The sequence below is a fragment of the Dicentrarchus labrax genome, unplaced genomic scaffold, assembly GCF_905237075.1.
Source record: "Dicentrarchus labrax unplaced genomic scaffold, dlabrax2021, whole genome shotgun sequence".
Taxonomy (NCBI): Eukaryota; Metazoa; Chordata; class Actinopteri; family Moronidae; genus Dicentrarchus; species Dicentrarchus labrax.
The window spans coordinates 15,383,212-15,399,204 of NW_026136721.1; the positions used below are offsets into that span (position 1 = coordinate 15,383,212).

General features: G+C 37.6%; 2 pseudogenes; both read left to right on the forward strand.

Annotated features, from left to right (window-relative positions):
* The first annotated feature begins 248 nt into the window (after positions 1-248).
* Positions 249-10,533, forward strand: LOC127354400 (complement C3-like; annotated as a pseudogene).
* Positions 10,534-11,215: 682 nt separating this feature from the next.
* On the forward strand, positions 11,216-15,747 carry LOC127355074 (complement C3-like; annotated as a pseudogene).
* Positions 15,748-15,993: the final 246 nt, after the last annotated feature.

Consider the following 15,993-nt stretch of genomic DNA (forward strand, 5'->3'; position numbering starts at 1 on the left):
AGGTGTCCCTCCCACAATATTCCTAAACATGATCAGATGTGTGTGTGTGTGTGTGTGTGTGTGTGTGTGTGTGTGTGTGTGTGTGTGTGTGTGTGTACTTTTTACAAATCACCTTACAGAGATAGACACACAGGAACATTTAGGGGGATTTGGGGACTTGGGTCTTCAGTGAAGAATGTCGTAAATACGGTATAGTAAGAATAAGTTGTGTGTCTGTGTCTTCTTCAGAGTTGTCCCACTGGCCAATACCTAAAGGACGTGTTTACACACTGGAGGCCACAGCTTATGCTCTACTAGCTCTTGTCAAAGCTGAGGTGAGCACATCCCACTTATGTGATTTTGTGTGTTTAACCACGCAAAAAAAACCATACTCAATGTTACTGCATTTAAGATCCAGTGTGTAACATTAAGGAGGTTCGACTTCAACCTGTGGTCCTTTGCTGCGTTCAATGATTTAATGATAATTCACCCAGTAATCTTAAAGCTTATTCACTCTGAAGCACATATGTAAACCTCTGTTTGTTGCTACTGGTAAAGTTCGGAGGTCACCAAAGTCATTGGGGTTCATCGTGTGGTGGCCATGAATGTGTGGCTTAAATTTCATAGAAAGTAACCATGCACTTGAATGGGTAATAAATCAGAACTTCTGTTAATAAAGGCCTTTGAAGAAGCCAGACCTCTTGTCAGATGGTTCAACCAACAGCAGAAAGTGGGCGGAGGCTATGGATCAACTCAGGTAACACAGAACTTTCTCTGTCTGGAAGCATTTATGTGTCTAAATTAACATTCTTTTCTGCTGTTTTCCATGCTATTGTTTATGTCTCTCTCCAGGCTACCATGATGGTGTACCAGGCTGTCGCTGAGTACTGGGTCAATGCCAAAGAACCAGAGTATGATCTGGATGTGCACATCTTGTTGCCAGGAAGGTCAAAACCTGACATTTACAGATTCAACAGGGAAACCACCACACCACGAGAACATCTAGAGTAAGTACGCACACACACACACACACACACACACACAGATCTTCAGTATGGGCTATAAAGTCAGTCTTGCTCAGAAACGCTCCCCCGCTTTTGAAACAAACCTGGTTTCTATATTCAGAGAACATTTTATGTGTCTATGTCTATATGAGTTATTATACATCATATTATTTCTGGTCCAACCGGTATAAGCTACCCTCACAAAGTCATTGCATCTCAGGTTTAAAGTGTAACTACACCCTTATGTTGTGCTAGTTCCCTCCCTCTCAGCAAATGTAAAAATATACATCAGAGACTTAGAAAGGAGAGTGACTTTAGGGGGCGTGGCCTCCACATCGACTGGAGTGATTGACAGACTGACCAAAGTAGCGAGCGAGCTGATGAGCGACTGAAATAAGAAACATGTCGGTTCTCTCTCCACATTCTACATTATTTTATGCTGTTTACAAGGTTCATTAGGAAGGTAAGTCAGCTCAGTTTATGTGAATTATTAAGATTAAAATACCCTCTGCTCCAGACCATCAGACCAAACTCCATTTCAGCAGTGGGTGTTTTATGGTAGGGCCATATTTTCTCACAGTAAAAACTTTATTTACACCATCACTAAGACTCTGTACTGATTCACTTCAATCTACAGTTAAAACACACAAACATACTGCCTTTACTCAGTAACATCATTAACTAACCTGATGAACTATTTGCCAAAGATGAACACATATTGACTGTCCAGGTCCCACAGGTTTACATTTTTACAATTTCTGCAGATTGCCTAAAGCCACAGATCATTTCTTTTATTGTCAACTGTTTTTTTAATCCTTTGACGTGCAAAATGCAAAATCCATAGTACCACTAGGCACTTTTACAGCACTTGTTTCACTCAAAAGCGGGCGTTGGTGTTCTGAAGACAAGAAAGTAATGGCTGCTGTCATCTATAAGATATTATTTATAACAGTAGAGGGTGTGTTGAGAAATTTTTAACCCACAAAATACAGATTTTAATACATTTGTTAAGGTCAATTTTGAGGTTTTTTTATCACAGTACAGTCATATAATTCAGTTTATAGTAAAATACACTTTTTAAGGTGTAGTACCTCTTTAAAGTTTCAACATACAAGAGCAGAGAAACAGTTCCGGTTTGGTGTCCAACAACAGAAACAGAAAAATATTTATTTATTTTAAATAAAAATAAAATATATATATATATATATATATATATATATATATATATATATATATATATATATATAAAGTACTGTGGTAGGCAGATGTACAGTGATGGACATTAATAAACTAATTTAGACAGCTAAGAACAATATGTTAGACAAGCAGTTCGCTAATGAATACTGTATATATTCTATAAAATATATGTATAAAATCAGCTTTAAAGGCAGAATTTGCCTGGGTTTGTGTTTTTTGTTCCTAATGATCTTGTAATCTTATGTATCCCTAATAATTGTTTTGCTTTTTGTATATGTATGTATGTGTTTGTGTACATATATTTCAAATCTCAACAGACCAACGTTATAAACAGTGATGTAAATGTGACAGCCACGGGGCATGGAGAAGCAACGTTGACCGTAAGTTTGACATCAAAAAAAAAATATACTGTATAACAAAACTATTTTTTTAACCAGTTCAAATTTTTCATTAATGTTGAGTCATGAAAATAACCAAGAATAGAGCAGAGAGAGTAGAATAGGTGTACAATATAATGGGTGGGAGTTAACCATTTGCAGTGTTGTTGGGAAGGTACATTTTTCCTTAGAAATATTGTACAATGAATGTTTTTAGGATATAAATATAGTATGCAGTAAGTAAATTATCTTTTAAAATTAGATTTTGAATTTATCTTAGGCCCTCTTTGAGGTCCTGATAGTTGTCACTGTTTTAAGAAGTACTTTCATCTATATGACAGATGGTGTCGATGTATTACGCTCTGCCTAAAGAAAGGGACAGTGACTGTCAGAAGTTTAACTTGTCAGTGCAGCTCATCCCAGGTAATTTGGTGTCCTCTGTCTCTTATGGTTTGTTTGTCTGTTTTTTTTTTTATTGCCACCTTTTTTTCTTGTGTGAGAAAGTGTTCATCAAATGTTTTGCTCCTGCAGAGAAAATGGATGAAGATCAGATGATATATAAGTTGAGAATAGAGGTTATGTAAGTACAATGAATGAGTTTTAACAGCAATATGGATTTATACAGCCAACACTTTCATTATTTAACTTCTCCCCACTCTATTTTCAATTCATACCCTTGTGCCCAGAATTGTTGCATTTTGCTGCTCTCTCCTTCCATAAAGGGTTTGACTTTGCTTTCTTCTTCTCACCCATATTCTCTCCGTTTTCTGTACAGGTTTAAGGACAATGAGCGCGATGCAACCATGTCAGTTTTGGACATTGGCTTGTTAACTGGCTTCACCGTTAACACAAATGACCTGGACTTAGTAAGAGCTTATATACACACAAACATACCCAACAGGGTCAGACTGTTACAGCTCAGGGAATACAGGATTGGACTGAAATGAAGACAAAGCAGATTGACTTAAAAGATTTATTTCAGAAATAGCTTACAGTAGGCAGACAAAACTTTGATGGGCAGACAGAGGAATAAAGGCAGTGGATTGGTATATGTAAGGAGTGGCTGATCAGGGAATGAGGTGCAGGTGGGGAAGTGGGCAGGGAAGCTCAGTTGATTGCAAGGAAAATGGAAGTGGCAGGATCTAGAATGGATGGAGAAAAGTCTGGGAGCATCTGGTGGACAGGTAAAGAATGACACTGAGGGGTCCTTGGGAAGTGGAGATAGAGGTGGACACTGTGATATAGACAGGCTTCGTCGTGTTTGTACTAATCAGTAACACTGTTTGTTTGTGTGTGTGTGTGTGTGTGTGTGTGTGTGTGTGTGTGTGTGTGTGTGTGTGTAGTTGTCCAGAGGACGTGCCCGCACCATTGCAAAATATGAGATGAACACTGTCCTGTCAGAAAGAGGCTCACTCATCATCTACCTGGACAAGGTAAGGCTTTCTTCGCTCCGTCCCCTTTTTCTCTCAGGTTACCATATCAACTTTATTCAATTTCAAAATTTTCAAAGCTTTATTGACAAGCACATTCAAAGATTAATTCTTAATGCTGATATTTCAAGGTCTGCTATTGTGTATGTCATAGCAAAAAAACAGCTGAAATGAAATTGTGTTTCTCTCTCACACACACGCAATGTATCCTGGTTGGACATCTCTCCACAGGTTTCTCACACTCAACCAGAGGAGATCACTTTTAGGATCCATCAGCAGTTTAGAGTGGGCGTCTTACAACCAGCTGCTGTGTCTGTCTATGAATACTATGACCGTGAGTCTCAGAGACACTTATAAACAAGTTCAACCTCAGACATACATTTATCATCAACTGATCATGCCTGAACCAAGAAATATTCTTGTCTGTCGCCTTCAAAACAACTCAGAGGACTGTTCCAAAAACATTTGAACATTTTCTGATCTGCCAACACCATGGTTATGTTTTGGTTCACCTATGAATCAAAATAAGGATACTATGGAACGCAGTTTAGGAAATTATTATATATTTAATATGAAACTGAACATCTGAATATACTGAATGAAATCTGACGTCATCAAGACACTGGTGCTATCTGATATTTTAGATTAAGTGTAATATTCTGTACAGATTTTACTTCAAGACAGCTGAGTCATGCCCATTCAAGCTGGAAGGGCACATGCCCCACCAGATTTTTGATATCTTTTTGTAATTACTATTTTTTTTAATAATATGTAATTATAGTCGTTCTATATTCAGACCCGGTTCTAAGTTTAATAATTTGCACCCTTAATGTCAAGCACAAGGTGGTCTCATAGGCGCACAGACTGTATGGGCCTCTCCATGTGCACCTTCTAATTTGGTAAAAACTTTATTAGATATAGATCATAGGTGGCGTTCATTAAATACTGTATCAAAATAAAACACTGATTTGGTGAAAACGCTTGTATTATTATAACCTATTTGACTGACGCTTCTTTAGTAATAATTATCATGTATCTCACCTTGTACATGGTCATATAGTTCAGTAATTAATGTTACACAACAGCGTTTGCATTGCATTGTGTTTCATGGATAAAACACGAGATGCTATGTTTGCCAAAACAGAAAGTTGGATGAGGCTAATAATAAGCCCTGATAACTGGATATCTCCTTCAGAAAAAAGCAGAACATTGAGTTATATCCGACCATTCTGCTGTGTGTAAAGCTCTTTATGGTTATATAGTAGCAGCCTGCTGTTGTTTTCAGTCGATTGAATGAAGGTACACTCAACGGTCATACGTAAAGACACTGCGCTCTGGCGCGGCACTTAAGACAACTTAACATATCCGCCCATGCCTTCAGATGCTGCAGGGACTTCATGAACTGAAGGAGAAGTTTTTTATACAATATAACGCAGTTGTGGACAGCAGATACTGTAAGAATCTGACTTTCCTGCCTTAACCACATTAAACCTTTTGCTGCTTCCTATGCATTGTGCACAGTGTTTGAATATGCAGCTACAGCACAGTAACAGTGTGAATATTAGTCTGCATTCTCCAGGGTGTTAATTATATCTTCATTAGTTATCACTGCTTCTGATAGATTCTGTGCAGGCTCGCCGTAACATCCTTATGGAATAATATTAGGCTGGTATCGAAAACACAAGATGGCGCAGTGGCTTGATCACATGACACTTCATTACATATATATTTTTTTCATTCATCTTCGTCCGCTTATCCGGGTTCATGTCGCGGGGTAGCAAGTTCAGCAGAGGACCCCAAACTTCCTTTCCCTGGCCACATCGGCCAACTCTGACTGGGGGATCCCGAGGCGTTCCCAGGCCAGTGTTGAGATATAATCTCTCCACCTGGTCCTCGGTCTGCCCCATGGCCTCCTCCCATTCCATATATTCAGACTTTCATTCCATATATTCATTCAATAATTTCCTAAAGGGCATGCTGTAGGATACATTTAAGACACATTTAAGATATTTAATGTCCATTTGCTGATGTACTGTGATGCTATGATCAACCATCACAATATATTTTTCAAATTTTCAACTTTCTTTCCTTTTGCAGAGACACCTTGTGTTAAGTTCTACCATCCAGAGAGGAGAGCTGGACAGCTTCTGCAGCTCTGTAGAAATGATGTATGCAGATGTGCTGAAGGTAAAACAAGATGACCTAAACTGTCTACACTTAAATGTGTTAAATCGGAAACTCTTGAGGGGACTCAATGAAAAACAACAGCAACATTATATTGAGGTTCTGGTTGGTTCTGTTTTGTAACCTAATTCTTTTATTTCATACCTTCATACCAAATTAAAATCAACAGTTCTCGGGTCAGAGGAGACCTGGGCTTGGTATGACATCTTGAGTGTAGGGTCATGCATCAGTCGCTAAATGTTTTAGGAATAAATTTGATGATTATCATTATTATTTCAAAAACTGTCAAAAAACACCTCTTACCTCCTTTTAAAGGTCCAGTGTGTAGCATCTAGCGGTGTAGTGGCCGACTGTAACTCATACTCACGAGTGTTTAGTTTGTCCCTTCTGGGCTACTTTAGAAACATGGCGGTTCAAAATGGCAGCGGCCATGGAGGGTGACTTGTGGCATCTCTAGATATAAACAATTAATTCCAAGGTAACAAAAACATAACAATTTCTATATTCAGCTGATTATAAACTATTGAAAGCATACTTATGAATATTCTATTCCATTTCTGCCAATAGAGCCTCCTAAATGTTACACACTAGACCTTTTAACATAAGTAAAACTAATTCAAACAAAGCAATACTTTAAACAATGTATAAGAAACACATCCTTCCCTGTAATCTGACTGAATTGCCCTTTTATTTCACTTTAGTTAAATACTTGGTGGCGGGATTGGCAGTGTGTCCTATAAACAAATAAATTCAAAGGTGGTGTGTGACGTTATGCACTCCACGCAGGAGATCATACCCACTCCCAAGTCACATAGAGAACAGGCGTTAAGGGTGCGGAGTATGAATGAAAGAGGCGCCATTCTCGCTATATCTCCCTATTAAATGTCAGTGTTGCATAAAATAAATTATTCTGAAGCAATTATTTTAAGGTAAAATAGTTACATAATGTTGCCTGTAAGGTGGAGGTAGATAAACTGGAGTGACTGATGGACTATTGAGCAGGATCTTTGCTTTAGTGGGTGCAGGATTTAAATCCTGTTTAAATGCATGTTAGGTCAGGGCTAGAAAATAGTGTCAAAGGCCTCTGTAGATTTCATAGCACAGCCTGATACCCACTGCAGGGCCTCCTTGGTGGCATGCAACTTAATGCCTAAAACTACTACTGTGCGCACTGGGATATGCCTATCATGTAGTTGCATTTAACCTCTGCCATCATTTAAATGTCCAAAGGCTCAGTGTAAGATTTATGCACTGCTTAGTGTCCTCAGAAATTCCAACAATTGAACATGTCTATGACATGGTTAGTAGTTTCTATTGACAGTCCCAGAGTGTAATGCATCACATTTGATAGATGTGAAAATAAAGTTGTGCAACATTTCACCTGTCAGCGATGATGCAAAATGATGATTATTAATAAGTCTCAATGGGCAGTTACACTGTAGAGGAGACCACCTGGTATCTATTGAATACAGCACAGTGAATACGTAACAAGACTTGGACACAGTTAAGGCCTTGTGTATTTCGTCAGGTGCTGGTTGGAAAGAAGCAGTTGATTAGTCTGAAATTACACACAGGCCTACAGACATGCTTGTGCTCTTTTGAGTCATCATTTGTGTGTTTACTTTGTGCCTACTGTGTATTTCCAGAGAACTGTAGTATGCAGAGAAAGGGCAACATCAACAATGATGAGCGCATAGCTAAGGCTCGTGAGGTCACAACGACCAGCCGAATAGATTTTGGTAAGTGTGTGTGTGTGTGTGTGTTTGTGTGAGTGAGTGAATGAATGAGAAAGAAAGCAAGTCAGCTAACAATCTGCAACTTGTCTCCTAACAGTGTACAAAGTCAGAGTGGAAAATTTTACAGATGATTTGTCGACTGACATTTACACAACGCGGATGGTAAAAGTCATTAGAGAAGGTGGGTGTGAATCTCTTTTTTCCTTTATGGCCCTTTTCAATTTTCCCCTATAGTGTTTCTAGACAAACAGAAAAGTCCTTTGCTATTTATACATGAGTATGTTGGGGAGTACGGCAGAAAATAAATAATGTTGCACGTAGTTGTTTTATAACTACAGAAAGTTAAAACGCTCATTAAAAAGGGCATTTTCTGACTTTTAAAAATTTGACCTTTCTGACTTTTAATTTTCCGTAGAGTTATGTTTCTTAAAGTGACAGAATGATGCCAAACAGGCAGAAAAGTTGCTGACCATTTATGCATGACTTGATGTGCAATGTGTTTGTGAGTAATGCAGCATATGAACAGTAATGCTCTTATATAACTGTTGTTGTGACATTATTTTTTTCTTACTATATATTTTAATTACAGGAACTTATGATGTGGGTGAACTGTGCATTTTCCTCAGTCATCAGCACTGCAGAGAAACTTTGGATTTGAGAACTGGAAAAACCTACCTTATCATGGGTGCATTCAAAGATATTTACAAAGACGACCAGACTCAGTCGTAAGTTTGTTCTTTGCGTGCGTCTCGCTCGTAATATTGTCACTACAGCAATTTCTTTACTGTTTTCCCTGCTTTCTGTCACTTCATACATGCCGTTCTTGAGTAAACCAAGTTTGTCTCATTTGACGTGGTTCCTGATTGATATAGGGAGATGATCAAATCATCTTAAAGACACAAGAAACGTGCACTGCCAGACGCAAACTGTGAACACGTATAGTGTATATTTTCTTATGCAACATTTTTTATAAATTGTATTTGTATAGTGGTTTTCTGCATAAATGGTGCATAGAATAACCTTAGTCTTACTGTAACCAAGCATCCTGTGTTTGCCTAATTGTATAAACTTAAGGTGTAACTGCACACACAAATTCTGCTAGCTCCCCTCTCTACCAGCATATTTAAAAAATGCGGCAGTAACGCGCATAAGGATAAGGAGACACCAACCAGACTGACCACCGCTCAACAACAATATATAGCTGGTGGTCAGAGCTAAGTAGCCATGAGCAGCTGCTGACTCTCCGAGTCCGCTGGAGCTTTGTCAGTCAGACGTACATTCACGGCCCCTATTTGTAAAAGGTTCTGTGAGTTAGCTGTATTGTAGCTAAACTAGTGGCAGAGTGGCCCTCCAGTGTGCTTGTTTCTGTGTGAGAGTGTCAGTATACAGCTCTCGCCCTGCTGTCTATCATGTAATCATCATGAAGGGAAAGTATGCTGTTCAGTGGTGCTGAAAAACAGATGAGAGGTAATAAAAAATAGTGTAAACTGTAAATGATGCATCTTGAGCAGCATCCATTTGAAAATGAGTACAGTTCCACAGACTCTACTCAAGGTTAGCGACTGAGGGAGGTTGGTGCCGCCTACCTCTGATTAGAGGGCGTTAACACTCTTTTGTAATATATATGTAATGATGTACTGCAGTCCAAAAAAGTTGGCTATATATCAGCATTGGCCTTGCAAGGTTCACAATGATATAGTAGAGGTCAAGACAAAAAGACAGTGTCAGATAAATGTGAGACTTGTAACTGCAAGGAGTCTGTTGAACATGTGCTGATATATTATAGGAAGTTCCGTGTAGAAAGAGAAAGATACACATGGTGGTAGATACGGGAAAGGAGTGGAACATTAAAGGTCTGAAAGGAGCAAACAATTCAGAGGGCTTTATTTAAATATTTAAATCTTCATCATCTGGTATCGTGACTTTAGTGGATCATAACATATCGGGTTTGGAATTAATCTGCAGTTATTCCAGTTTAAGATGAGACCAAACGTTTCTATGGAGTTCTGGAGCCATGACAAAGGCCAAAATGTGGCCTACAACAAACTAGATGAGTCTTGATTTGAGCCTTGATCACCCGTGGCCCCTACCGGCTGGTTAAAAGGGAGTGAGATATGAAACAGAGCATTCAATAAAATAGGTTTTGCAACCACAAGAGTACTTTGAGCATACAGTCATAAATGTGCACAAACAAAATATTAGGCTGATGGGTCCTTTAGTATGTGAGATTCGCTGCGGACAGATACACAAAAGGAACACGCAACCAGACGCATTATGTGACTAGTACAAAGCAGGTCTTTGCTCCGAAGCAAAAATATACATTTGTACTAGTTATGATATTTTTGATTTTTGTAATGCAAAAAATGTGTGCCATGGATTATAACCATGGCCTATGAACCACTTGTTGGCAGCATGAAGACCCAATATATTCTTGTCTCTGCTTTCCTCAGGTATCTGTATATGCTTGGTGAGAAAACCTGGATCGAGTACTGGCCCACAGAAGCTGAGTGTCAGAGTGAAGAACACAGATCTACTTGTGTGGGCATGGATCAGCTGGTCAAACACACACTCTCTGAATGTCTGTACTAATGAAACTGAAGACAATAAAATGCTGTTTTGAATTGCATTTCTTTGACATTACTCTCATGTACACATTTGATTACATAAAATATTAGAAGTAGAAAAACTACAGTACATATCTGTTTAAGCTGAATGTTGTTATGCAAATATGTTTGTACAATGATAACAATAACAACAGTTGCTCAGTGTTCCAGTAAAATAAATATATAATTAATATTTCATTCATTATTGCTGGGAAGTACTAAACGATTGCCAGACCGTATAATATTTCTGAGCATGTAAAAAAAAATCTTAGGGCTTCATATGTATTCACTCAAGCCCTGTAAAACATTTTTGATTACATCATACGTCTGGCTGCCAGGTTGAGTGTTAGAGGGATCACAGGACAACTGCAATGGTATAAATGGTGCTGTACATCAACAGAATACTGGACAAGAAAAAGGTGCATGCTCTAACCAATATGCTTTCAATATTAAAAGTTATATCATATATTCAAAAACCAGTGGATTAATGTGGTTTTCTGGTGCCAGCCTGCTGTAGTTTAATTATTTCCATAAAAGCAGACAACCATTCACCATTATGAAAGATGACTATGGAGTTCAACTCAGTTAAGTTTCTATGAGTTTAACTGGATGAGACAGGAGTGGGCGGATGTAAAGGTGCAGGAGGAGTGAGGTGAGTGTATAAAAGGAGAGTGTGCAGAGCTGGACTCTCCAATATCAGCAGATATGGGATCAGGAAGGTTGGTCAGGACTCAGCTGGGGCTGTTGGCCTTTCTGGTCTTTTCCTCTCTGACTTCTCTGGCTGATGGATCACCATTGTAAGTTAACCTGGCTTTTCACACAATTCCTTGAAGGTATGTTCAAAGAGAAAGAGGAGGTTGAAGGAAAAAGACAGGACAGAGTAGGAGGAAGATGTGTATGTGCTGCATGCATGCATATAGAGGGTAGCTGCAACATGCAAAAAGATGTGTGTGTATTGTGCAGGAAGCACAAATATTAGATGTGAACTTGATGAAATGCTGTTACCACATAGAGAAGCATTTGCATGGCCAATGCAATTTCTATTTCCATTTCTGGTTCTAGTTTGCAACAGATTTTTTATCTAATAATTGGAAACAAACAAAAAACAAACAAGGCTGGAAAAACTTTGATGTTTTTTGTTACAGAAATCAATGTACCTTTTAATTTTTACACAGTGATGCACGTAGACACAGCAAACAGAGTCCAGAACAATGATGAAATGTTTTATTGATCCATTACTGGACCTTAATCAAGATAATCAATGAATCACTCATTATGTATGAAGTCCGTGTTGGAACAGAAGAGAAAACATGTTGTTTAACTAAAACTTTAACACACAAACAATTCTATTTTCTTGCTGCTCTCCAGGAAGGTGATGTCTGCCCCCAATGTGTTGCGGGTAGGAACACCAGAAAATATTTTTGTGGAGTGTCAAGACTGCACTGATGATAATGACATCAGGCTCGAAATCACCGTAATGACCTATCCAACCAAATCCAAAAGGCTGGCATCCACATCTGTTATTCTTACCAGTGCAAATCAATTCCAGGACTTTGGACAAATAAAGGTAATGCAAAATTACTGAACTATGTTACCATTTTATTGGTTAAAATATATATAAAGCCTGAATTTGTCACCTAGTCTATTTTTATTAAAATTATAACTAGAAACAAAAAGATTTTTTAAATTTAGCATCTATGAATGCACAATATACTCTTCTCCTGCTCCTCATAAACTCTTTGTGTCTCTACATACTGGTTTCATATCCCTGCTGTTGGCTTCAGTAAGGATCAAAACATGAACCAGTAAGTGTACCTGAAAGCTCAGTTCCCTGAAGTAGAACTGGAGAAACTTGTGTTAGTGTCCTTCCATTCCGGGTACATCTACATCCAGACCGAAAAGACCCTCTACACCCCCAACAGCAAAGGTGTATCCAGAGTCACTGCTTGGAAACATAAATACTTAAATGAAGTCACAGAAAAGGCACTGAAGTGAATAAAAAGAAATTAGGTCGCTACAGTAAATATATACTCAAGTAAAAGTACGATTACTCCCATAAAAATTAGTAAGTAAAAGTGAAAATTACCATTTGAGAAACATATTAAAGTAAAAAGTAAAAAAGTACCTGGTAAATAATTACTACGAGTATAAGTTACTTTCCATTTTAATATTGTTAACTGTTGTTGAATTGTATCTTATTTTAGACCCCTGAAGGTATCATTTTACCACTTGATCCAGTCTCCCTAACATCAGGCATACACTCTGGACATTACAAACTCATTGAAATTGTCAGGTAAGTATTTATTCAAGTTTTATAAACTTTGTTTTTGTTTGTGAATTTCCATATGTTGAATGTATGGTGAATGCACTTGTTTTACATTAACAAGATTGAAGGGCCGTACACACCAAGACCAATGATGGTGTGAGCATCCACACCACTAAATGGAAAAAATGGATAAAGTTATCAATGATCTGTTACTGCTATACGTTGTGCAGAGAAACATCAAAAAAAAATTAAATTTCTTACTAAAATATATCAGTTCAATAGGGATATTTATAGTTATTGTATAAGTATGTATGTATATGTTTGTGAAGTGGATTGCCATTTGATTACATAACAGTATATATTTCTGGATGCTTTCACATTAAACCTGCGAATAAACTTGAAACTGGTGTTTGTGTTACATTTATGATATTATTCATTTTAGACACTTTTCAGTTACATAATATCCTATATATTATATTTGACATAGAAGTCTCAAGAGCAGTGAAATACAAAAACACAATTTCTGAAGAAATTATTTAAACTGATGAAACTCTCCTGTGGTCCTACGGCCATGTATCTACAGTAACCCAGAATGGACAAACCAAACACTTTTGCACTTTTGGTTATAAAGTTTCACAACCATTGTAGTGTCTTCTTTGTGCTTAGTTGAGTCAAAGGGTTTTAGCTGGTTGCAGTCTGCTGTCTAGATTCCTCTAAATCTCATACACTGGTCCTTAAATGTAAAGTTTTGAGAAGTCTAAAATAACTTTCTCCACCAAACAAAAAATAAAGTTCAAAAGTCTTTACTCTCTGTCCCTTATTAAAACATCTTTACAAGTTAGTACTATCTGTGTAAGACATGTGTGTGTGTGTGTTCGTGTGTGTGTGTGTAGTATTGGACTGTGGAAGGTGGTGGCCAGGTTCCACAGCAACCCACAGCTGAGCTACTCTGCAGAGTTTGAGGTTAAAGAATATGGTGAGTCAGAGGGCCTCTTTAACTGTTAATCTTTTATCAAAACAGATACCACTTGTAATTAATGTTTACCTGATTGGACACAATAGAAAGCATTTTACTTTTCAGTTTTGAGGTTAAGCTGGCGCTTGAGAGCCCCTTCTTCTACGTGAACAGTCAAGAGTTCACCGTCAGCATCAAAGCTACGTATGTTTGAGGTTTTTGTTATGTGGATTTAGAGATCTGGTTTGATTGGTAGATTGTGGTTACATTTTATCTATAATCAGTTTGTAACTTCTGTTTTAGCTTACTGTGAAATAAACAAACTATTGCCTTGTGGTTTTAGATATCTGTTTGGTGAAGAGGTGGATGGTACAGCCTACGGGGTATTTGGGGTTATGCATGAAGGTCAAAAAAAGAGCCTTCCCAGCTCTCTTCAAAGAGTGCAGGTTAGTACATACACATTTCCTCCATTACTGTCTAACAGCCAGTCGATTAGTCATTCCATCTTTGATTATTCTCTCTCACAAACCTCAGCCCAAAAATATAAAAGTACATTTAGTAAGTATTTTTAATTGATGTCACATCAGATCATGAGCGGTAAAGGGGAGGTCAAACTGGAGAAGGAGCACATCATACAGACCTTCCAAAACATCTATGACCTGGAGGGGAGTTCCTTATTTGTAGCAGTCGGTGTGCTCACGGAGAGTGGTAAGAAAGAGACACAGTGTTTGTGTATTTGTGTAATATGTCGCATGGATACGTTAAATGGTAGGAAAATATGTTGCTCACAAAGGGCACCAACATTATGTAAAGTAAACATATTAATTGGTACAACAGATGAATTAGAGCAATTGCACTCAACTTCTAGTTAGTAATAATCAGTATTATACTTAGTACTAAGTCATTAAACTTGCATTAAATTCACCATGGGGCACCGCCCTTTGAAAAGTGAAAATGATTGTCAATGAATGAATTCAGTCTAAATTTGGAGGTGACATAAGTTATTGGCTCATAAACAGTGACTGTAATACTTCATACACACAAATGTATTTATTATAACTCATTTATAAATGAAAGGTTTATTCAACTACTAGCTACACAAACAGCTAATAACTACTGAATGAGCAGCCCTTGATGAAATCAAGACCATGGAATATTGGCCCTCATACCATGGTCTGGTTGAATACTCGATTCTGATTTGTTGCTGGGTGTCCATTAATGCCTGATGTAAGACATCTACTAAGTAGTTCCTGTGAAACTGTCTGTTTACCGTTATAAATTAATGCCCTGAAATGAATTAAATGAAAACAAAGTTTTGCTAAATGTCTCAGAAATATATCTCACCACACTGAGTGTAGTCCCTCAGTGCTTCATCCTCTGAACACCACAGGATGGCGTCTGTGACACACAAGCCCTAGACTGCCCCTCTGAACTTACTGACACTTTGCATAGGCGATCTTTCAACATCCCAGCTCACTACTTCATGCTGTGGCCATCAGTGCCGTTTCTACAAATCTTTATAATAATTTGGGGGCTGCACCGCTGCTAGCATGTATTGTTGTTAAACACACTGTCAAATTATATTGTCTGTCTGAAAATGCATGTTCATTTTTTTTTTTATCATTTTGTGAATAATACTGACTGTGAGTACTCTGATGTGTATGACAACAATAAAAACAAATAAGGGAAAGACATCATATCTGGATGAAGTTCATAAGGTGTGGTATTAATCAGTCAAACAAGACAAAGGGGAAGAGAAGTAAAAATGCTTACACTTAATAATTATTCTTTGTGTGTGTGTATGTATATCGCACAGGAAGTGAAATGGTGGAGGCGGAGTTAAGAGGTATCCGGATTGTCAAATCGCCTTACACCATCCACTACAAGAGAACGCCAAAATACTTCAAACCAGGAATGTCCTTTGATGTTGCGGTAAAGTGTACACTTACATGTATTTAAAATGAAAGTTATGTTAAATTCTTTAAAATATCTATTAATTGTCACTTCTGAAATTCACCAATTACAACCAATCACACAGGACTATATCTTGAAAAATTATATAGTTTTATATATAATTTTTTTTCTTCAATGCCACATGTAATTTTACTGATGAGCCATTTTTCTCCTTTCAAATCATAAAAGTAAAATTTACACACTTTGTATTACTTCAATGATTATGATTATTATTACTTTTCTAATTGTACTTTGACATTGGAAACGAAACCTCAACTGAAAACATGAAATATCGGCATTCAGATCAAT